This window comes from Triturus cristatus, chromosome 3_1, assembly GCF_964204655.1.
Source record: "Triturus cristatus chromosome 3_1, aTriCri1.1, whole genome shotgun sequence".
In the NCBI taxonomy this organism is placed as follows: domain Eukaryota; kingdom Metazoa; phylum Chordata; class Amphibia; order Caudata; family Salamandridae; genus Triturus; species Triturus cristatus.
In genome coordinates this window covers 223,452,925-223,478,511 of record NC_140583.1, presented here as the reverse complement: position 1 = coordinate 223,478,511, position 25,587 = coordinate 223,452,925, and the positions used below count along the sequence as shown (strand labels likewise).

Below are 25,587 nucleotides of genomic sequence, written 5' to 3'. Positions count from 1 at the left end.
CCACTCCCATGTCCTCCATGATGGGTCACAGTTTACTGTGTGCCACGAAGTCAAAGGCTGCTGAAAGGTCCATGAAGGCCATACACAGTTGACCTTTGTTTGCTATGAAATATTTTGCACCCACTAAAGTCAAATTCGAACACAATGGGACCCATATTAGATCGTTTGAAAGGAAAATATCAACAGGGACCCCATATGGATCGGCAGCCTTCATGGAAGAAGACTGAGAAAGGGCAAGCTCTATTTCTTCCAGTTCAAAAAATAGAGGAGGATAATCTATTGGAGCCGACCAGGCAACATAAGAGGAATTATTTTCCGTCTTTTGAAAAATCGTCTGAAAGTGATTTACCCACGTATCCTAGTCTATGTATACATCCAATGACCGCCCTCCCTCTTCTGACAGAATGTGGGAATTAACCACCTTCCAAAAGGCTTTGCTATCATTTCTCTGTGAGGCTTGTTTAAGGCCTCTACTCTTAGTTGCTTCAGCCTATTGTCGCTAGCTTTTTTGTAGCTTGATCTATGGGTCCGTACAAGGTAATTATCTCTAGGGTGCAATTTCAGTGCATTGCGAAGGCTTGCTAGTGCTTTTGAGCAATTCTTATCAAACCAGCATATTAGTGGGTGCTTTTGAAGGAGCAGGGCGAGTTCATTGATGCCTAATTCCTTCTAAAATCTTCCCACATTCCCCAGTCACCTGGTTGGGAGTGACCAGCTCATCTAGGCATAGCAGAAACTCCTTGTTGTTAGAGGTTAGGATTATAGCAACTAAGCTTCCCTCATCTACCTTGTACCGTTGTAAAACATAGCTGTTTTTCGTGCTAGGAAAGGTTTTGGGGCAACCTTTCCAGGTACTTTTTGATAAGACATCTCCAGTCCAAATAACAAGAAAGCAGAACCTATTAAAGGTATGTATGTCTGGGTTTCCTCTCATAATAGTCCAATTGTTGCCCATAGGGGCCTCAAATTCTTACCTTGGTACCTGGACTTTTGAGTTGGGATGAGATTTAAAAATAAAAGCCTGTAGGGCATATATCTGCATCCCTACCGAGGGAGCTATGGGAGGTTGAGTTAGCAAATCACCTACCAACTGAAAATTATCAAAATTGAGTACAATACAGTCCTCATCGATATTTTTGGGCGTTGTACTAACTCAGGGTATTCTTCTGGCCATAGTTGGGATATGTCTGTCTGCTGTGGATACATCATGCTGATCTTACCTCCTCTCTGAGTTGGTATAGTGCCTTCTTCCCTAGCAGAGCATTGTCTTAACAAAGGCCTTTCATCTAGGGTACATGAGGACACTAAGCCGTGGTTCACTTTGTAAGAAACGTTTTCTATTACTTTGGAGCCAATCTTTTGAGCCTGCGGCTTAGAATGGGCAGTTGTCTTGATGGATCCTACCCTTCCTTTGCCCCTGGTGCCCCCATATTGATCACATACATTTGTAGCGGGATTTGAACTAACAGTGGGGTTAAATTGATGATGGGTGGCAGCAAATGATTTTGGTTATGGGGATCTGAGGAGGTCTGAATAGCAGGTGCCTTCCTTAATCTTTTTGTTTTAAAGGGTTGTGATTCTTTAGGTCTACCTCTCTTTCTTTTTCCTAGGGACACCTTAGGGGAAATTATGAGATTTTCTGACAAGTGGGGAGGAGGGGCGGGTACCTTGGGGAGAGAATTCTCAAGAACTTCAGGTTGCAATGTAGACCGTTGAGGGGGGAGGAGCCAAGATGGCGATCGGGATGGCAGCGTAGGCTCCCGGCTCCGTGAACCTCCGCATCCCGCACAGATATCCTGCATGAGATCCTTAGCCTGCACTACATGCCCGTGTTGGTGATTGAGAGCGGCAACCGATCGCGTGATTCTGAAGTTTCTGGCGGCGGCACCGCCGGAGAAATGTTCACCTGAAGTTTGCGGCCTGTGCAGCCCTGGAACCGGGACCTCGAGTGGACAACATGGCCGGGCGGCAGTTCAACAACAGCGGCCATTGGTGACTGAGTGGAGTCGGAATACCGGAGCGGTGCGGATATTGGCCGGAATTTCGCCGTGGTCATTCCTACCACTGGGCGCAGCGGAACGAGTGCATGCCCGAGGTGGCAATTCCAAGATTCTTCGGTAATTGCCTGAGCCCTCGCCGGTGAGCTGCTCGGACGCTGCCTGTATCTCGTCCCGATTTTCGCGGGCTGCTCCCGGATTTTTGCGGGCGCTCGCCCAGGGTGAGGATAACTGTTACCTGTGACCATACACCGGATATATATTTTGCCTGCCCCCGGAACCCTGTTTGCAGTACCATGGAACTTGATGCGCTTGTGCCTGAGTCCCAGTCCCAACCTGGGGTGGAACTACCCTGCGGCCATCTTGATAGGATGGATTCTATCATCCTTTACACTGGGTCGCAGCAAGATTGGGAGTGTGTGGCTAAGAGGAGCGTAGCACAGCGTGCGCGAGGAGCTGTGCTGGGGTACGGTGACCTTCTCGAAGCTCTCGGTGCCCTTCGTTCCACCCAGGTTAACGGCGCCTGGGTACTGGGGAGAAAGCTTGATGGTATTGCGTCAGCGTCGGAACAGTTGCGATCTGCCTCTCCCCAGGTAACCAGGGACTTGTTTTACTTCACACAGGAGGACAGTGTCGTGGCCGCCCCTGTGAATAGGGGAAAGCTGGAAATTCCTGACAATGTGCCAACGTGTGGTCGGCTGGCTGTAGGTCGGGTCGCTTCCGGAGGTCTTAGATTTGAGCAGAAGGTGGTGGCTTTGTCCCACGCACAGCCTCCGGCGACCCAGGCAATAATCAAGCAATGGTCGCCTGCTCTGGCTGATTCCTACATCCTGGACCTTGTGTGCAGGGCATGTCCTGGGGCAGTACTGGGAAAGATGATCCCCCAGAATGATGACTGTGTTGGTATTCAGAGACGTCCACCCTACATGTGTGTGTCGCTTCCGGTTCCTTTTTGGACGCTCCCTTTTCTTGTAACATTGGACATGGCACTGGGTCGATGGGTATGCATCGGTGGATTCGCAAAGAGAGGCCAAGGATAAGGCTGATCCTTCAGAGGGTGTCATCGAATAGGCGGGCGGGCACAGGGGTTGCGTGCTCTCACGGCATAACTAATAGTGTAATAGGTGCATAACGCTCCCCATTTTCCTTTGACATGGGGGAAAATTTTTTTTTGTTGATTACTGTTCGCTTTGGGGAGGAACACGTTGTGCGGGAGGGAGAAGCCGGGGGCATGTTTGAAGGCCCTCCTCCAGTTTATTAATACTCTCTCCACTCCCCCGTTTGGTGGGGTTTCTTTTCTTCCTCCTTTTTCTCTGTTTCTTCTATATTTCGGGTCTGGTTCTGGGGCGACAGGCACACTGCTGGGGGGGGGGGGGCCGTAGTCATCTGCAGAGGTGCAGGGTGGGGGGCTGGGGGAGGAGATTTTTTAGTTTTTTACTTTGTTTCTATGGCCTCTTTTCTCTTCTCTCATCTTTCTTTGTCTTTCTTTTCAGGGGTCAGTACGGTAGGTTTCCTTCGCTGTCAACCACTGCTTTTTCATTTGTGCCTCAATTTCCGTGGTGCTTTCTGGGTCTTAGGGCAGGGGACTGCAGGCGCAAATGGCTCGTGATATTCTTCCACATCCTGAACCTCCTGTTTCAGCGCCATTGACTTGATAGATTGCTGTTTATTGTTGACGTTTACTATTCCGCCCGCCATTTTTCGCTACTGGGTAATTGTTTGGCACCTGATCCTTCCATTCTCTATTATAAAATGAAAACCTTTTATATCTTGGTTTCCTACTTGGGCTGCTAAGTGGCCAAGAGTATACTAGCATGGAGATTCTGCTCCCCGAGGTGCTGCCTGTGATTAAAATTTGTTTTCTGTTAATCCAACTGCTTAGCGGCCGGCCCCGGGGGTTGTAGACTTGTCTTTGATTGCAATGTCAATAAAGGTTTTTACAAAAAAAAAAAAAAAAAAAAAAATGTAGACCGTTGACCCAAAGTTGCAATAACTGAATTTTCCCCATTAATATACCCCCCTCCTAAAGAAATCCTCCTTTCTGTGAGGGCGATTGCTTTCGAAATTGCGATTGTCGCCTTGACAAGGAAAGAGTCTAAGGTTGAAATAGTTACCCCATCGGAGTCAGCTACATGAGTCTTCTTTTGCTCCATTATGTTCTTTGTTTAGCCTTTGTGTTAACCCAAACGTTAGAAGAGGGGGGAAGGACAGCCCGGGGAAGGACAGCCCAGCCTCCTCGGGGCTCCGATGGGTGTGGGCGGGCCCGCCCTTGGCGGGTCGGCGTCGTTGTCTTATGCGCAAATGGCATTGTGGAGGATGTTCGGGATTGGAATTTTTTGCCCCCCCCGCGGTCAGCGATGAAGTGGCCAAGCAAGCACGGCTTCTCCCCCTTTCTATGAAACTGACTAAGTGGCTATATTCTTTCCTTTAATTGTTACTACTGCATATATGAGCATAAAGCTTGCAATTATAGTATGTGTATTTATTGAGGAGCAACAGCATTTCTTCAAGGTATGCCGTGCATTGCAAACCAAAGGCACAAAAGGATTTAATCAGCTAGGTGACTACATGAAGTTATGTGGTTGAATTTGGATAATCTAATAAAACAGAAAAAAGTTTAATGACCAGGCATTACACTATTGTTAGGACAGTAAATCAATCAAGAAGAAAGGATTACCAGTTTAGAAAGTATATTTTGAGAAAAATATTAAGGCAGATAAGGACAGTATAAATCTTAGAACAAGCCAGTTGCGAATATTGAATGAGCGCTAAATAGCAAGACTGTGCACAGGGATATTTGGTAGGTGTTAATTTTGTTTGCAGGGGAAGTAAGCTAGGACTGCATATTAAGAAAGCAATTGTTGGAACCTATGGTGGTGCTAAGATGAGAATGGAAGCAAAAGATTTCAATGTTAAATGAGTTTCAGTACCCGGCATCTCAGGGCCATTCAAAGCTTGACAGAAATTAGACGGTTTTGATATTTGAGAGTACAGTTGTGGCGCAAAGTGAATATGATTTGTGTGTCACCGGCATACAGGTGATCAGAGAAGCCAAAGTAGAGAGTAGTGTTATCCAAAGACCATGTATCATGCAATTCTGACCCATTGAGGGCGTCTACTTGAAATGGAGCATGGAGAACTGGGCTTAACACCATGAGACAGAAAATAAATGTCAGGAGGGGTAGAAAACACATTTATTTGAAAGGGGGGGGGGCTACCTCTGACAAAGGAGGTGGCACATTACCCTCATCTTGGAAGAAGCTTGAATTTAGGAAGAGGTATCAGGGAATGTGATCAAACCACAAATTCACCCTCTTGGCTCATGCAGCAGCTACAATCTTTCATATCTACTATTCCCAAAATGCTTGCATTGTTAACAAGTGGTAGAGGTGATCGGAAACTTTGCAAGTAGTGAAGTAAAGCCCTACCTCAAATATGTTTACATCAGCAAGCAAAGCAGTGTAGATTACTTCTGGGAATGTTAATAGTCCATAAAGAACATGTTGAAAAATAAGGGGAAATTGGGTATTTAACAGCACAATTTTCACAAAAAAATGTACACAATCGCAGGTTCAATATGATATTCTCCAAGCTAACTCGAGAGGATACAGCGATCCATAAGGAGCAAGGTGGTAGGTGTGCCGCTGATTTACATACTCATGATATCACAGACCCTTTGACAACTAAACAGCTGATGGTTACAAACCAGTACAGTATCCAGGTGATCACATGAAATGCTTCTATCATTTGAGACTATATGGGCAACACTATCTTCCTTGTGATCCAGAATGTAGACTTTGGGCAGCAGTTAAAGATCTCACACTTCGCTAACCAATGCTATAAAATAAATTGCGTGCTAAGTCCTATTTGTGCCTCACTCTGACTTAAGCATCAAGATGCCCTTGTACGGTGGATGATGCTCTTTAGAGGATTTAAATAACTTGAACACCACACCCACATGCATACCCATGAAGCATAGGCATAAAGGAGTACACTTAAGTTCTGCAGTTATGGATACTTTTGTATGCAAGTCAACAATTTTTATCGCCAATTGGCTCAAATGAAGGTAGAGGAAGACTCGCCTCTTATAGAACTCTTTATCAAAATGAATTAACCGTCATCAACCCAGCTTCGTCTCCTCTTTGTGATTTTATGCTCTTCATTGACCGCGTACAGCACACTCTGCCGCCTCTTGGCTAGGTATGCACAACAGAAACACCGTGTACGTACATAAACATAAATAATGAAATGATAGGGAGAAGGAAAACATGGAGTCAGTGGAACTAGCCCCCTACAATACACGCCACCTGAGAAAAGTGTTCCAGATGGCTAGGGCTCGCCGTCAGGAGTAAAATGAGCTCAAGATCATCAAAATCAGCCCAACAGGGCCAGAGTTATAGCATTTTAAGGTCTGGCAACCTTTTACCATCGACACACTGTTCCTTAATTTACCCCATGGGGCGGGCCAGACCTGGGGTTCAGCGCAGGAGATGTTTATAAATTATTTTCCAGTGAGGGGGTGTGTGTGTGGGGTCCCATTCCTGGACTATCTGTATTGCCCGGGGACCTCAACCCCTGTGGCGGATTTATCATAGAGGAGGCCGTGACTGCATCCCCGAAGGCAAATATGAAAGGGGAGCACTATGGAAGCCCCCCTAGTGATGGTGGCCTAGCATCCGCTCCCCGTGACAGTGGCTGGGGGTAGCGGGCTGGCCCCCGCAGAAGAATGCACCCTGCCCGCAGGAACTAGCAGTGAAAGAAACACTGACAGCTCCACGGCTGCACATGGAGGTGCAGGTCGCGAGGAAGACAGCAGGGGTGGGCTCCCTGAGCTGCCCCCAATGAGAGGTAGGCGGGGGTGCTCGGGTTAGACCAGGCACCCCCAGGATAACAAGCACTGGCATAGCCAATAGGTCTCGCTTTTGGGACCTTATAAGTATTTAAGTATGCAGCACAATATCCTTGGTGCAACAACAACTGTTGCTTGGCTAAACACTTATAAGGTCCCAAAGGCGAGACCTATTGGCTATGCCAATGCGTATTTAAGTCTGTTTACGTGCACATTAATAAGGAGTCTGAACTGAAAATCAAACTTTTAGCACGGTTGCACATCATACATTATATAATTGAGGCAAAATTCATAGCGAAGTTAGTTTACTTAGCAAAAGCGACATTGCGTTTTTGCCAGCGATGTCTTAGGAAAAAGAAGTGGCAGAACATAATTTAGAAGACATAGGATACCATAAATCTGAAAGGTGGTTGAGGTTTTGAACAAAGACATTTATGGAGAAGAGACAGTAAAGCACCAACAAAGAAACAAAAATCTAACTACACATGAAATATTTGGATATATTCTACATTCATGTTTGAAGCAGACTAATGTATTTTTTTTTTTTTATTGTTTTGTGTATAGCGGACGGATTGCCCCTTTGTAATGCTTGTGGTAATGTAACTGGTAGTAAAAGTAAAGGGTCAACCCATATGAAGTCACTGGGACCTGGGTAGAGAACAGTATGGAGAAAAGTGGTCCCAGCATACAGATCATTCAAAACAAAACATTAAAAAACACAGTCGACCAAACGGCTCAAAGAAGTTCGAATGCCATTTAATCACATCGAATAAGTGAAGATGTTTCAAATGGAATCAACAATTTAAGCAACAATTTGTAAAAGAAAAACACGTGCCCAAAGAGAGGGATAGGAGAGTGAGTGAATTAGTGCGGAATTTGAGAGGAAGTGAACACAGTGGTAAATATGCTAAATTACAATCAAATTGATCGGCATACTTGAATCTCTGCCGCATATTATACACAGATTAAATCATAGTCACAATATCCACAATTCTGAGTAATGCCATATAAAGACGATCACAGTGCATCCTGTACTGTTGATGATATTGGCAAAAGATGTTGTGTCGACGTTTCGGCCCCTTGAGTGTTGTAGGTATTTGGTGCAACCTTACGAAATGGGGTCTTCATCAGGACTGGGGTAAACAAGAAAGGAGCTTGGGCACCTGAAGATACAAAAAATGAATGAGTATAAGACTCATCAATCTCTTAGTCAGGGGAACTGAAATGAATTACAATATCAGCAAAAGTTACCATGTCTGTTGGAGGACAGGCCTCTAAGACGTCCGAAGGTCGTCCGAGAGAGAGGGGTTCAAACTCCTCGGTGGTAACAAACGGTCATAGAGAGTGGTGGACACCTAAAATGAAATTAGGTGGATCAAAACACAGAACCAAGGTAATTAGTTCAAAATGTGGTCGCTCCTACAATAAGCGAAAATAATTTACCGTAGAACACAATTCTGTCGGGTTGTGTCTTAAACTTCACAATGAACAGCAATGCCGGGAAATAAATCCAGGTGATTTGGACGATTGAACTGCTGGGAATTAAACACCGCTAGTTCACCATCAGGGAATAAATCTAGAAGGAGGTAAAGAGGAAAATAAAAAATCGGTTGAGTGGAGAGAGGGGACCCTGCAAGTGAACAATCGAAGAATTAACTAGATACCAAATGTCAACAGAATTGCTCTAAAACTTAAAGCTATTCTGGGAAGGGTTGCGGTGAGACATCTCTGTCCTGTGCGTAAATCCAGTAGGATCACGTAGAAAGTAAAAAGTAAAAATGAGGGGCACTCAAACAAAGTATCGGGAACTGACACAGCATGCTATATAACAAATGCGGACAAGTCGCACTAGAATAGGGGGCCACAAGGGGCAGTTCAGGGTATCGCGGACAGTATACAAAGCCCCAATGTCAGCTTGGGAGTTTGAAATTGCTTACCCTGAGTCTCTGCTTCTGCTGCACAAGTGAATGGAAAAAGCGCGCCCGGAGCCCATATTATTAAGTAGGGAAACGCGAGGTCAACGCGTGATCTCTGTTAACCGGCATCTAGCGCCAGCACGGTAACGAACGTAATGAAGAAAAGACTATGGTTGGAAAAATGCAGTCGCGAAGTAAACAAAGTCTTTGAGTTTTACAATTCGTGAACAAGACAGGAGTGTAAACATTGTAACGCATGCTAATGTGTCTGTAGGTTAAATAATGACCGTCAGAATCTAGCAAACAACATAGATAGCATTGATGGCCCAACAAGAAAAGAGCAGTATACATTGTAATTTGTATACATATTGGTTGAAAACGGTTTAACAATAGAATTCATTTCTTCTTAGTGCAAATTAGTGAACAATAAATTTACAAGATGTTAACTCTTTGACCTAGGGGGAGAAGAAAAACAAATATAACATGTCCAGATATAATACCAAATGGTTAAATTGAAAGGACCGCTAATTTAGGCGTCAACAAAATCGTTGAGTATTGCAGTTCATAAACAAGACGGGCATGTGAACATTGTAGCGCATACTAATGTGTCTGTATGTTATAAAATGACCGTCAAAGTCTAGCACAGGGATCTCCAACCTTTTGTGTAGTGAGAGCTACTTCTGGTCAGTGAAAATCTTTGTGAGCTACTACTAAACCCCAAGCAACTCGCGCATTTTTCCGAGAGACCTCCCACGCCCAGTTTCATTGACGTTAAGCCTAATTTCTTCAGAGCCCGTACTGTGGTTTGAACACAATACTTAAGAGTTCCCTAGAAACACTGAAAGGAATGACTTTGGATTTGTGTTGTCAATCCGCTTTACGACCTTTCAATTAATAGCTTCAAAAACAGGACCTTTCAATAGCTGTCACTGAAATAATCATTGTGGTAGGAAGGCCGAGGCTTTGTGCGAGAGGCACATTGTGGCAGTAGAAAGGGCGCAGAAAGGGAAAGATACCAAATCGTCTATTTTCGCAGTCTTTTTTTCGCAGTTTTTGTAAGGGAATTTTCTTAGTTCATCTGCAACGGTTTGCAGAACTGTGCAGTAACTTAAGTCCTGCACATTTCCATCACCAAGGCACTGGTGAGTCTGTTATAGGGATTCATAACTGTCAAGGCCGCAAAGTGCTTTGCTATTGCTCAGATAATTAGCAAAGCTTTCTCTGTGCATAGTTAAAAAGATGAAGGTTTGTTTTGCACCAGCTCTAGGAAGCCTTGAAATGGATGTTCTGTGTGCACGTCTTAAGGCATAATCCGACCTAGCCTGTGTAGAAAGTGTAGGTGTGTAAAGTATGAGATGGTGAGAAAAGGTGTTAGGACAGGCTCTATTGAACACATGTGAGCAATAGAAGGACAGCCCTATCTCCCCATGAGACCCAGGGTAACCATAATAGAATGCAACAATTGTCCCATGAGACCCACTTATCACAGTACATCTCATACTTTCGGTGTACACAACGTAATGGAATCATTGATCTCTTAACAAATAATTCCACAAATGAGTACAGAACACTTCTCTCTTGGTTTCCACAAATAACTAACTTACTTTGTAGGTCGGAACACAGTGCAATATATATTGATAATGCAGATGGCACAGTGCTCAAACGGTGAACGTTTACAAAACATGAAAAAATGACACTGTACAAAGCCCCACGTTGTAAGATGATCTGAATTCTGAAACAATTATGATAATTAGAAGTCACGACACACAAGGACACTTTCATTTATGGCTTTTTTTGTTTTCTTTTTTTTCCATTTAAGGTACAGGGAGATTAAGTGATTTGCCCAGAATCACAGGATTTCGTAAAGTAGAAAGGTGCATGTGCCCAGCCCGGATAGAAGCATGTGACTCATGAGTACACAGGCCTCTATGCAGCAGGTGCTCGGGCCACTAACATTCGCATCGACTTCAATGCCCACTTCGGAGAGTTTGGTCAACCCCTGCTACCAGAGCACAACGGTGAGGGTACAGTTACACAGCTCTTCAGTGCCCTCCCAAGGAACGTCAGAAAGTCTGCCGCTATCAAAGCTCTTCCATTTCTGCCCAGTGCTCTGACGCCCGTTTCAAGGAGCAGGGGGGACATTGAGCGAGGGACCGGAAGCGCAGAAGTAGGTCGGACAATCCTAATATATTCATATACTCGTACAGCGTCTCACCCTGGCCTGAACAAACACAAACATATCCCTAGGACAGGTTCTGTGACCTCGGATGCTCGGACTGCAGGCGGGTGGATTAGATTAGGTTTGCGAGGTTGAGTGAAGAGGCAGGATTCGAGCGTATATGGGTTGCTTTGCTGTATTACTCAGTCCCAGAATGTATTTTTAAGAAGATTATTAATTATTAAGACAGCCTTAGGTCGTCGCTAACAGAGATTCGCGGTGGGCTCATTAACCTAGGACCGGCCAATAGGTGGCTGGAACGCACCAGTGACAGTCAATACAGGCCCAGATCTCCAGGTACAGGCACAAAACCACAATGCATATGTACATATCGGATCATATCGGCTCAGTTACCCGCATAGTGCAAACTGGTGTGTCTTAGCCACGGTACATCACAGGACTTGGAAAAAAGATGACCAACCGCTTCTTGGCGAGAAGACTGTCCCTGATTACAGGACCCTGCATGCTGGACGGAGGCTTACACACGACGGTATGCACTATTGCAGGGTCTTTAGCAGGCCTGGCCTTTAGTGTCGTATTTCCAGGCTCCAGGCCGGGTGTGCGCCCATGGCTTACCTGCTGCTCTGGTATCGATGGAAATTAGGTGGCAGGCTGTGCTGCTGAAAACGGCAGATGGCGCGGGTCCCGGCAGTTCTATACTGCATGCGCAGCTTGCGCGACCGGCAAACCACCTGCTCTGCCCTGCCACGCCTGCTGCAGCTACGACGCACTAGCACCCTGCCTTCGCACTCGTGACGCACAGCGCGGTGCTAGTGAGGGAAAAGCAGGGGGCGCAGAGGGTGACAAGACAATCACATGATCAAGAACGTCATCCTCGTCGGCCTGCCCCGCCCCAGCTAAGCTCAAAGCCAATCTGAGCAGCTGGTTTGGGTGAGGGCGGGCAATGGAGCCTCAAAACAGCCTAAAGAGCCCAAACAACACTGAAGGGCTACTAAATTGAGCAGGAAGCAGCGCGAGCTACTCACAGGGTCTCTGCGAGCTACCGGTAGCTCGCGATCGACCGGTTGGAGACACCTGGTCTAGCACAAAACATAGATAGCATTGATGGCCCAACTCAAACCGCACTATACGTTGTCATTTGTATACATGTAGGTTGAGAAAGATTTAGCATTAGAAATCAGTTCTCATTAGTGTATATTGGTAAACAAGACGTTAACTCCTTGACCTAGGGAGAGAAGAAAAACAGATATATCATATACAGATATAGTACCCAATGATTAAATGCGGAGGACAGCTAATTGGGCGTTGCTGCCATCAAGTTCATTAAGCCCATTAGCCACAGTGTCCATCATAGACATCCATTTAGATTCTCTCACATTGAGGATAGCTGATAAATTACCACCTCTGGGGCCCACCTTCACCTTCAAGAACCAGCCATTTAAGATCATCCGGTTTATGATTTTTTAAGACACAGTGTTCAACGAGGGGAGCTCCCGCCACGTTACACCGGATTCTGCTGTGGTGTTGTAGAATTCTGGCTTTCACCTTTTGTTGTGTCTGTCCGATATAGAGTAAGCCACAAGGGCAACCAATACCATAAATTACATTGAGAGAGTTACAGTTAGTGAATGAACTGAGAGTAATCGAGTGTCCTCTATACGTAAAGATCTTAGTTGTGTCAGTGGTATCGCAGGCCTTGCAGTGACCACACTTAAAATGTCCGATCACTGGTGGCAGACTCCAAAGTTCTTGGATGGTCGGTGTTGTTGCTGTTTCTAGGAAAGAGTGGACTACATAGTCCTTCACGCTTCTCGCTTTCCTGAAGGAGTGCATCGGCGGGTTCGGTTGATCAATGTCATCAGTCACTAATTTCCAATGCTTATTGATCACTTTCTTAATTGCATTGCTTCGTGTAGAGAAAGTGGTGACACAAATCATTCTCTGCAATGCTGCATCTTGTTTGGCCTTGGGTGTTAGGAGGGTTTCCCTGGGATTGAACCATGCCCTCTTGCGTGCTTTCTTAACCAGTCTCCTCGGATATCCCCTTGATAGTAGTTGATTGCTCAAATCCTCAGATTCGATAAGGTAATCTTCTTTTTTGGTGCAGTTTCTGCGGATCCTCAAAAACTGTCCAAAAGGTAAGTTATCCCTAAGGCCGCGTGGGTGGTGACTACTGTATCTAAGTAGGGAATTGCGTTCAGCAGGTTTCCGATACAATGTTGTGTGCAATTTGTTGTCCTCGCAGTAGATTTTGATGTCCAGGAAAGGAAGTTCTTTGGCATCCGAGTGTATCGTGAACTGGATGTTATCATTACGTAGATTGAGCCATTCATGAAACACCGCCAATTCAGTGGCGTCTCCATTCCAAATCAGGAGTATATCGTCAATGTAACGTCTCCATAAATTGATCTTGCCAGAGAATGGATTGTTGTTAAAGATGAATAGCCGTTCAAAGTGGTCCATGAAGATTATTGCTAGATCAGGAGCAAAGGCTGCTCCCATGGCAACACCTTTGGTCTGAGGGTAGAAATCTCCTTGAAAGATAAAGAAATTTTTTTGCATGGCAATCGTCAAAAGTAGGATTATGAACTCTGTTGGAACTCTCATAGGTGCTGGTCTGGTATTAAGGACTTCATTCATCACCTCCAGGGCAGGAATCTGGGGAATGCTGGTATATAAGGACACGATGTCGCAGGTCACCAGTAGCTGGCTGCTTGGATCAAAGGATAATTGGTCGACCAGGTTGATCGTCTGCATCGTATCCCTTAGATAGGCCTCAGTTTTCTCCGCCAGTGGTTTCAAAAAGAAATCCACATACTTACATAATGGTTCCAGTAGGGAACCGCATCCTGAAACAATCGGGCGTCCAGGTGGTTTATGGAAATCCTTATGAATTTTGGGTAGGGTGTATATAGTAGGCAAACGAGGATATTTCTGGTTGAGATAGTCAAACTCAAGTTTGCTAAGAATGCCTTGTCCATATGCTTCGGAGGTAACTTGCTAAATTTCTTCTGCCAGTTCTTTAGTTGGATCGGATCGTAATTTGGAGTAGCTTACACCATCTTGGAGCTGCCTCAAAATCTCATCCTTGTATGCAGTTGTATCTTGGATGACGATGGCACCACCCTTGTCAGCAGCCTTTATCACAATATCTCTGTTGTTCTTCAATTTGGTTAACGCTGTTCGTTCCAATTTCCTGGTATTGGGGATGGTATGTTTGTAGGTAGCCAATAGTTTTGTCACAACCCGACAGAATTGTGTTCTACGGTAAATTATTTTCGCTTATTATAGGAGCGACCACATTTTGAACTAATTACCTTGGTTCTGTGTTTTGATCCACCTAATTTCATTTTAGGTGTCCACCACTCTCTATGACCGTTTGTTAGCACCGAGGAGTTTGAACCCCTCTCTCTGACGACCTTCGGACGTCTTAGAGGCCTGTCCTCGGACAGACATGGTAACTTTTGCTGATATTGTAATTCATTTCAGTTCCCCTGACTAAGAGATTGATGAGTCTTATACTCATTCATTTTTTGTTTCTTCAGGTGCCCAAGCTCCTTTCTTGTTTACCCCAGTCCTGATGAAGACCCCATTTCGTAAGGTTGCACCAAATACCTACAACACTCAAGGGGTCGAAACGTCGACACATCTTTTGCCAATATCATCAACAGTACAGGATGCACTGTGATCGTCTTTATATGGCATTACTCAGAATTGTGGATATTGTGACTATGATTTAATCTGTGTATAATATGCGGCAGAGATTCAAGTATGCCGATCAATTTGATTGTAATTTAGTATATTTACCACTGTGTTCACTTCCTCTCAAATTCCGCACTAATTCACTCACTCTCCTAGCCCTCTCTTTGGGCACGTGTTTTTCTTTTACAAATTGTTGCTTAAATTGTTGATTCCATTTGAAACATCTTAACTTATTCGATGTGATTAAATGGCATTCAAACTTCTTTGAGCCGTTTGGTCGACTGTGTTTTTTAATGTTTTGTTTTGAATGATCTGTATGCTGGGACCACTTTTCTCCATACTGTTCTCTACCCAGGTCCCAGTGACTTCATATGGGTTGACCCTTTACTTTTAATACTTCAGAGCAGGTGCACACCTGCGAGGTCCTTTTGGTGATTAATCACCTTTCAGAAGATGGCAGAGAGTGAGACTCTTTCATACACAGAGGATTATATTAATCGGTTGTTACAGGACCCTGCTAATCAATTTTTATCGTCAGATACCCCTAATATTGACTTTACTCTGAATGATAAAGTGGCACGTTTAGAACGCCTAGAGAAGAAGTTAATACGTACCCGCCTTCATGGTCACCTACTCACTAAATATCTCCAGGCCAATGTAATACCAGTCGGTCTACAGATTAAGAACGAACCAGCTATTTTTGTTGATATACCGAAATTTAAAGAAGGCTTTAGTTTTGTGGCCAATAACGCCTCACGACACTGGATGGTGTTGGGAGTTGAAACGGCAGCGGAACAGGTACAATCATTGTCCAGAGAAATTTCTTCCCTCAAACAGGAAATTGCCGGTGACTCAACCCTAACTAATGCCAAGGAGGCCTTGGCAAATTTGGCTAAATCTTTAAAAGACTTTGAGCTCACAACTCAGAATAAAAAATTGGACAAACTTGCAAAAGACATCCGCTTCTATGAGAAAAAGAACACCTATCCCTACCTAAACGAGGATTACTTCAAACAGGACAACCAAGGGAGATTCACGGGTAGGGGCAGAGGCTCTTATAGAGGTAGAAGGAACTTTACCAACTTCTCTGATTCTTCATTTAGCTCTGGAAGTGACAACGAGCAACCATCCACTAGCTCTGACCAGAGCTACCGTGATAACTGGTATCCCCCACAAGGCTACTACCCTCCCTCTTTTTTAGACGAGGGTCAATGGAGACCCCCCAGAGGACGAGGCACTTGGCAAAGGGGACCGCAGAGAGGTCGACAATCCAACACAACCAACTGGGAGAGAGGCAGGGCATCTGCAGGGAAGCAGGTGCGTTTTCAGACGGAGAACCATGGAGAAATATCAACAAGACGAAAGGTCTACAGATGGTAGAAAAGGATAACCCATTGGTGAATATTTCATCGTACACATTGACTGAAGATGAGGAACGTATTCTTTCCAAGGGGCTCTCCTTCATACCCACATCTCATCCAAATAGCTTTGATACTAGGGTTGAATTACATGCCTTTTTCATGAAGATCCGTTTGAGATATTTTTTTAAACATTCTGTGTCTGATGTATCACAGTCGGCCACTGGATTAAGGGCCCCCTCCACCTTTGTCCCGCCCACTAATGCGATGTCCAGCAAGATCTTGGCATATGAGAACATGGTATTAACCGACGTGACAAAACTATTGGCTACCTACAAACATACCATCCCCAATACCAGGAAATTGGAACGAACAGCGTTAACCAAATTGAAGAACAACAGAGATATTGTGATAAAGGCTGCTGACAAGGGTGGTGCCATCGTCATCCAAGATACAACTGCATACAAGGATGAGATTTTGAGGCAGCTCCAAGATGGTGTAAGCTACTTCAAATTACGATCCGATCCAACTAAAGAACTGGCAGAAGAAATTTTGCAAGTTACCTCCGAAGCATATGGACAAGGCATTCTTAGCAAACTTGAGTTTGACTATCTCAACCAGAAATATCCTTGTTTGCCTACTATATACACCCTACCCAAAATTCATAAGGATTTCCATAAACCACCTGGACGCCCGATTGTTTCAGGATGCGGTTCCCTACTGGAACCCTTATGTAAGTATGTGGATTTCTTTTTGAAACCACTGGCGGAGAAAACTGAGGCCTATCTAAGGGATACGATGCAGACGATCAACCTGGTCGACCAATTATCCTTTGATCCAAGCAGCCAGCTACTGGTGACCTGCGACATCGTGTCCTTATATACCAGCATTCCCCAGATTCCTGCCCTGGAGGTGATGAATGAAGTCCTTAATACCAGACCAGCACCTATGAGAGTTCCAACAGAGTTCATAATCCTACTTTTGACGATTGCCATGCAAAAAAATTTCTTTATCTTTCAAGGAGATTTCTACATTCAGACCAAAGGTGTTGCCATGGGAGCAGCCTTTGCTCCTGATCTAGCAATAATCTTCATGGACCACTTTGAACGGCTATTCATCTTTAACAACAATCCATTCTCTGGCAAGATCAATTTATGGAGACGTTACATTGACGATATACTCCTGATTTGGAATGGAGACGCCACTGAATTGGCGGTGTTTCATGAATGGCTCAATCTACGTAATGATAACATCCAGTTCACGATACACTCGGATGCCAAAGAACTTGCTTTCCTGGACATCAAAATCTACTGTGAGGACAACAAATTGCACACAACATTGTATCGGAAACCTGCTGAACGCAATTCCCTACTTAGATACAGTAGTCACCACCCACGCGGCCTTAGGGATAACTTACCTTTTGGACAGTTTGAGGATCCGCAGAAACTGCACCAAAAAAAGAAGATTACCTTGTCGAATCTGAGGATTTGAGCAATCGACTACTATCAAGGGGATATCCGAGGAGACTGGTTAAGAAAGCACGCAAGAGGGCATGGTTCAATCCCAGGGAAACCCTCCTAACACCCAAGGCCAAACAAGATGCAGCATTGCAGAGAATGATTTGTGTCACCACTTTCTCTACACGAAGCAATGCAATTAAGAAAGTGATCAATAAGCATTGGAAATTAGTGGCTGATGACATTTGATCAACCGAACCCGCCGATGCACTCCTTCCGGAAAGCGAGAAGCGTGAAGGACTATGTAGTCCACTCTTTCCTAGAAACAGCAACAACACCGACCATCCAAGAACTTTGGAGTCTGCCACCAGTGATCGGACATTTTAAGTGTGGTCACTGCAAGGCCTGCGATACCACTGACACAACGAAGATCTTTACGTATAGAGGACACTCGATTACTCTCAGTTCATTCACTAACTGTAACTCTCTCAATGTAATTTATGGTATTGGTTGCCCTTGTGGCTTACTCTATATCGGACAGACACAACAAAAGGTGAAAGCCAGAATTCTACAACACCACAGCAGAATCCGGTGTAACGTGGCGGGAGCTCCCCTCGTTGAACACTGTGTCTTAAAAAATCATAAACCGGATGATCTTAAATGGCTGGTTCTTGAGAAGGTGAAGGTGGGCCCCAGAGGTGGTAATTTATCAGCTATCCTCAATGTGAGAGAATCTAAATGGAGGTCTATGATGGACACTGTGGCTAATGGGCTTAATGAACTTGATGGCAGCAACGCCCAATTAGCTGTCCTCCGCATTTAATCATTGGGTACTATATCTGTATATGATATATCTGTTTTTCTTCTCTCCCTAGGTCAAGGAGTTAACGTCTTGTTTACCAATATACACTAATGAGAACTGATTTCTAATGCTAAATCTTTCTCAACCTACATGTATACAAATGACAACGTATAGTGCGGTTTGAGTTGGGCCATCAATGCTATCTATGTTTTGTGCTAGACTTTGACGGTCATTTTATAACATACAGACACATTAGTATGCGCTACAATGTTCACATGCCCGTCTTGTTTATGAACTGCAATACTCAACGATTTTGTTGACGCCTAAATTAGCGGTCCTTTCAATTTAACCATTTGGTATTATATCTGGACATGTTATATTTGTTTTTCTTCTCCCCCTAGGTCAAAGAGTTAACATCTTGTAAATTTATTGTTCACTAATTTGCACTAATGAGAAATGAATTCTATTGTTAAACCGTTTTCAACCAATATGTATACAAATTACAATGTATACTGCTCTTTTCTTGTTGGGCCATCAATGCTATCTATGTTGTTTGCTAGATTCTGACGGTCATTTTTTAACCTACAGACACATTAGCATGCGTTACAATGTTTACACTCCTGTCTTGTTCACGAATTGTAAAACTCAAAGACTTTGTTTACTTCCCGACTGCATTTTTCCAACCATAGTCTTTTCTTCATTACGTTTGTTAACCGGCATCTAGCGCCAGCACGGTAACGGAGATCACGCGTTGACCTCGCGTTTCCCTACTTAATAATATGGGCTCCGGGTGCGCTTTTTCCATTCACTTGTGCAGCAGAAGCAGAGACTCAGGGTAAGCAATTTCAAACTCCCAAGCTGACATTGGGGCTTTGTATACTGTCCGCGATACCCTGAACTGCCCCTTGTGGCCCCCTATTCTAGTGCGACTTGTCCGCATTTGTTATATAACATGCAGTGTCAGTTCCCGATACTTTGTTTCGATCTAGTGCCCCTCACTTTTACTTTTTACTTTCTTCGTGATCCTACTGGATTTACGCACAGGACAGAGATGTCTCACCGCAACCCTTCCCAGAATAGCTTTAAGTTTTAGAGCAATTCTGTTGACATTTGGTATCTAGTTAATTCTTTGATTGTTCACTTGCAGGGTCCCCTCTCTCCACTCAACCGATTTTTTATTTTCCTCTTTACTTCCTTCTAGATTTATTCCCTGATGGTGAACTAGCGGTGTTTAATTCCCAGCAGTTCAATCGTCCAAATCACCTGGATTCATTTCCCGGCATTGCTGTTCATTGTGAAGTTTAAGACACAACCCGACAGAATTGTGTTCTACGGTAAATTATTTTCGCTTATTGTAGGAGCAACCACATTTTGAACTAATTACCTTGGTTCTGTGTTTTGATCCACCTAATTTCATTTTAGGTGTCCACCACTCTCTATGACCGTTTGTTACCACCGAGGAGTTTGAACCCCTCTCGCTCGGACGACCTTCGGACGTCTTAGGGGCCTGTCCTCCGACAGACATGGTAACTTTTGCTGATATTGTAATTCATTTCAGTTCCCCTGACTAAGAGATTGATGAGTCTTATACTCATTCATTTTTTGTTTCTTCAGGTGCCCAAGCTCCTTTCTTGTTTACCCCAGTCCTGATGAAGACCCCATTTCGTAAGGTTGCACCAAATACCTACAACACTCAAGGGGTCGAAATGTCGACACAACATCTTTTGCCAATATCATCAACAGTACAGGATGCACTGTGATCGTCTTTATATGGCATTACTCAGAATTGTGGATATTGTGACTATGATTTAATCTGTGTATAATATGCGGCAGAGATTCAAGTATGCCGATCAATTTGATTGTAATTTAGTATATTTACCACTGTGTTCACTTCCTCTCAAATTCCGCACTAATTCACTCACTCTCCTATCCCTCTCTTTGGGCACGTGTTTTTCTTTTACAAATTGTTGCTTAAATTGTTGATTCCATTTGAAACATCTTAACTTATTCGATGTGATTAAATGGCATTCGAACTTCTTTGAGCCGTTTGGTCGACTGTGTTTTTTAATGTTTTGTTTTGAATGATCTGTATGCTGGGACCACTTTTCTCCATACTGTGGTAATGTAACAGCAGATTTTGTTGATTATTTTCCCCTTTCTTGAACGATAGTAAAGCAAAGTAGTAGGCAACAAACCATCTTCGGCTGTTGTATTCTACGAAGCTGCGGACAGTGTTTTTGAGTGGGGATGTGTGTGTGAAGGAGCAACTTCACAGGACTGGAAGAGAATGTGGCGATCACCTGTGCCAGCAAAGTTGGGTAGTGCAGTCCAATGGGAGATTGGAAGGTGGGCGTTTGGAGAGAAACACTAGAGGGGCATTTGAGATATGCAACGTCACCCAGCTCCTTTGGCTGGAACCCGATAAAAGTCTTACCTGACATCACCAGTTATTATCCATCATTAAAACACTAGTGACGAGTTGCAGAGGTATGGAGCGGGAAGGCAGGTTTTGCATGTTGATAATTCATGCAGTTAGGAGGACTCAAGCACTAAACATTTGGTGCAAGAGGACCCGTGCTTGGTGTGCCTTAGTGGCATGCACTTGGACCGCTTGGTGATCTCCTCAGAAGCCGAGTAAAGCACCGAAGGACCGGAAGCAGAGTGAATACAAAGCTAATATGGGGAAGTAATCAACCGGCCGCAACGAAAAGGAACTAAAAGATGAGTGACGAGCTGTGCCTACCAAAAAACAGACATGCGGCCACCATATTTAATACTAAAGATAAAGCGTGGAATGCCGCGCAATGAATAAATAAAGCGCCATTTGATTCCGCAACAAAAAGCAAATTTAAAAATATGTAATTTGACAAGAATAGAGAAAACAAGAAATGGCCGCGCGGCCGTGAAAGTGAAACGGCCGCGTGGCGCGAAAGTGTAAGTAAAAAGGAAGCAGACGAGGAGGGAGTGGGAGAAGGGAAGGGGAAGAAGGGGAGGGGGAGAAGGGGAGGGAAGGGGGAAAGAGGAGGGGATTCACGCGCGCACTGTAAGGCTTAATGAGCCATTACAGAAAGCCAAATGGCAGCTGTGCGCGTCGCGCGCGCTTGTAGGTGTAACAGCAAGCTGGTGGCCGGCAAAAGCCTGTGGGCAGCACTTTTAAAACCCAGCTACTAAATGTCTCGCCAGAGCATCGCATGCGCTAGCTCAGGCGAGACCTAAAAACAACAAAAAGGAAAGACACTTGCTCCTCGCGCTGTTATGATATTCACTGCTCCCGGCTGGATGTCCCATAATGCTCTGCGGGTTTCTACAGTACTTATGTATCTCCCCTTGTGGTGTCCCTAAAACGAGCAGGGGGCACCATGGTTAAAAAAACGCCATGTGGTGCTGCAGGACTGCAGCAGTCCCTTCAAGGAATTTTCATACAATATATTTGCGGAGTCATAGAATCCAGAACCTCTCCAAGATTTTCTCTCTTCCCAAGCACTCCCAAAGCTGGAGTTAGTGCCCTTCAGCTGGGAGTGCTTAGCCCTCTAGGGAGTCAAGTTTAAGGTTGTAAATTTATGGACGTTACAGAAATGCACATGGTGTGCAGCACCCTGTAGCGGTTACGTTAATTAAATACATTTAAAAAAAGTTTTTTATAGAGCATTTGTGCAACATACATATATTGGATCACAACACAGTAACAGCTGCACATACAGTGGGGCTTATCGAAGCATAAATAACTAAACCTATCCTGACGAGCAAACAACAAGATGTCAACGAACGCTTAAAGAGGATACATGCGTCAATGTACTTGAGAGGCAAAAGGAAAGACACTGCAGTATGCCGGCTATGCAGTCGTCCCTGGAGCACTGGAATGCCAAATCAGTTGTTGTAAATAATAGTTCAATTCAGTAGTTGATTTTTTAAAAACTAAGCATCAACAGAAAAACACATGCATAACTATGTTTCTTCACACAGAAATGACCTGTCATATTTCGTAACCACAACTAGAATGGAGTGCCTAATACCCGCCAGCCTGTCAAATGGCAAGAAGCCATGCTCTGAACACAAGTTATGTATGTCATCTGAGGGACATCTTGGGGGAGGGCTAGTGGAGGTCAGTTAGACAAAAAGGTGGTGGGGGACACTGGGCCATGTCAAGGAGGCACGGGGACTGTAGCACAGGAGCCCTGGGATGCATCGTCCACTGACAGCAGACAGCTACGCAGACGCTGCCACATGTCTTTCGGCATGGATGTTGGGGGCTGTGAAGAGGCGTATAACTCGCTGGTGGTGACACAATATACTTAGCTGCTGAGCCAGGCCTTAGCCGTGGGCGGGCGCACTCTATCCCAGTGTAGTGCAAGTTAGAGTTTGGTAAAAAGAGCCATAGCCGTGAAGCAGCAAGCACTTTTCGGGAGGTCACATAGGTAGCCTAACAACGTCAATAGTGGGCCGGGGACAGGATCGATGTCCGTCATCTGGGCCAAGCGAGAGAAGACCTCACGCTAATATGATGCAATGTATCTACACGCCCATGCAATGTGCAAAAAGTCCGCTCCTGTAAGATGACATTTGGGGCAGTCAGAGGATCTTGAGTGGTCAAACCTATGCTGATCGTTAGGTGTGAAGTAGACTATGCAAAATCTTGAAGTGTATGAGTTTGTGACGATAATTAGATGAAACAACACGTATTTGTGTGCAGCAGGCCGTCCATATCTTGGCTGTCAATTGGAGTCCATGGTCTGTCTCACAGTAGCCCCCGAGATTCATGTCCTGGGCAGGTAGTAAGACCACGCACACTTGATAGTTTCGAGACAAGGTGACCCCCGTTATCATTATCAATCACTAGAGTTAGGGGGTGAATTAGTCAGGTGCTGGTGGGTATGTCGAGGATAATGGATCAAACACACTATAAATGTGGTGCATTACGAAGTGGTCCATGCTGGAAGCATTATCCAAGCGGGCATGTGTGGAGTGTGCAAGGACATGTCTGTTTGAGAAAAGGTCCCCCAAACGTGTGGGGGTATATCGTGCCATGGTGCCCTTGACCAGGATTTCCCAGGCTATGGGGAGCCAGTGGTTAACCGGTAGTGCTAGAGGGTGAGTAAAGTAGTGTACCTCCAAGCAGTCTCTGCAATTTCCTCCATGCCCAGCATGTGGTGGATAAAATCTGTATGTCAGTGGGGTCAAGGGGAATCCCAGCCGGGAGGATGGAAGCCAGAGATGTCCTAATCAATTTCAGGCTTGGTGTAGGGAAGGCGTGCGTCCGCACGAAACCAATGGTGAACAAACAGACATTGCACAGCCAGATATACAGGTGTAGGTGTAGCACGCTAAACCCTCCCCTCTCGTAAGGAAGTATCAATGTGTCCCAGCCCACCCGCAGGCATCTGCCAACCCGAATAGGTTTTAGCAAAATGCCACATAGTGTAGTGAGGAAAGAGTTGGTGAGTGAGTTGGGAATATTCCGAAAGAAGTAGAGGTAGTGGGGAGGACCACCATTTTAATAACTGAGCGGCTATTGAATTGGACCACTTCTTGAAGAATTGGGGCCAAGTTATCTTCCTAGTGTTGTACAAGCAGAAGCACATCATTGGTATACAGGTAGATAAGTAGAGGACAAGGCTGAAACAGGTGAGCCTTGTGGAAATGGTGAACTAGGGGATCCATGGCTATTTTGAAGAGCAGAGGGGGCAGGGGAGCATCCCTGCCTCGTGTAACGGGGAAGTAGGGGGGGGGGGGGAAATCAGCGACTCGTTGGCCCTACTATGTGCTGAGGGTTCACTGTATAGGAGTCTGATCAGTGAGTTGAAGCAGTGAGGGACTCCCAGCTTGCGCAGAGTGGCGTGAAGAAAGGGCCATTCCAGGGAATCAAAAGCCTTTTCTACATCTAGGAGGGCAACCACGGCAGGGACATCCAGAGATTCTATTATGAACAGGAAAAGCAGTGCTTAAATTCAGAGAGGTAGATCGATTGGAGAGGACGACAAATCCCAATTGTGCTGGAGTTACGAAACTCCATCAAGAGGGCAAGGCGATTGGAGAGACCTTGGCCAATATTTTGTTGTCAAACTTTAGTAGTGATGAAAGTCTGTAAGAGCCGCAATGATGCGGCTCCTTACCAGGTTTGATGACTTAGGCAGGGGAAGTAAGGGGCAGAGTGTGAATCAAAAAGAATTGTGTGTATGTAAAACTAGCTACTGGGTGATAAAATTCAATTTACTGTTAGTCCCCATCAGCTAGGGTTAAAACAAGGTGATATAGGAATGAAATAATATCCTAATTGTTAGTGGTCGACATGTTTCTGCCAGATGACTACGAGTTCGCGGCATTCATCAGGACCTCTCAATATTATCACTCTGCTTCAAGAACAATAAATCAATTAAACAAAAACCATACTCAATATTATGGTGGTTTGCGACAAAAGAACCAGCTGCAGTCCGGTCCAGTGTCTATAAGGTAATATTAATTTACCTCTACCTTTAAGGGGATGCTGCCTCAGATCACAGATTACTTTAGTTAACCTGTGTCTTTCCGTTCAGGGCACCAACCAAGGTTGCCCCTTACTTCCCCTGCCTAAGTTGGCATCCTCACAGAACACCTCACGCTCCTCTCTTATTTTTGAGAGTTGTAGCCCACACTGTATACCTTGCGGTTGCAGTGTGCAAGAGGGGACCCAATGATGAAGCATGTCACCCTTGGGTGAGTGAGGGTTCTCGTCTTTATAAGAAAAGATTCCTGTTTTACACACACCCTTTCTCCCCCTTATGTATAGTAGCATCGCATCATTCTTTGTGAGCAACATTCGTTAGGAGTAAGTGATGCTTGATGCTTTGATTCACTCCAACCATTTGAACACTCTAGTGTGATATATGTTGTAGGAAAGTTGCCAGACCCTCCTCATCAGAGGTCACTATCGACCCTTCAGCCGGGTGTAGTTCAGAAATATAGAGGCGCCCCCAGGGACTTGTGAGTGTGTGTCCTGGGTGATCAACTTCATCATATCTGCGGGCCCTGGCATACTTCCCTAAAAATAGCACCTCGCGTTCGGTCAGATCTGTATATACTGCCAGTAGTGTGTTTCGCCTAAGCGACTGTGGGCAGTCGTTTTCCTGGGCATCTGTCCAGACTATCGAAGTCCCTCTCGAGTCAAGCCAGACCCCTACGCATACCGCGTAGCACCTCCGAGTGATCGGAAATGCACACACCTCGAATGTATGCCGTAATACCTCCCACAATTTTCCATTTGTGTCCACTGAGCCTTCGTTAAGCTGAAATTAGTCCACCACAGCTGTGTGCAATTCAGAGAGAAAAATGGCATCCTGCAGGCCATAACAGG

General features: G+C 44.9%; 1 protein-coding gene and 1 long non-coding RNA gene across 2 annotated transcripts in view; one reads left to right on the top strand and one right to left on the bottom strand.

Annotated features, from left to right (window-relative positions):
• The window catches only part of TBC1D2B (TBC1 domain family member 2B), a 328,844-nt gene that overhangs the window by 56,581 nt on the left and 246,676 nt on the right, over nucleotides 1-25,587 (bottom strand). The gene's annotated exons all lie outside the window — the stretch shown is intronic.
• On the top strand, nucleotides 19,462-20,300 carry LOC146859970 (uncharacterized). Its single transcript, XR_014978746.1, has 3 exons — nucleotides 19,462-19,594; nucleotides 19,683-19,786; nucleotides 19,875-20,300. It is a non-coding gene; the product is annotated as an uncharacterized LOC146859970 (long non-coding RNA).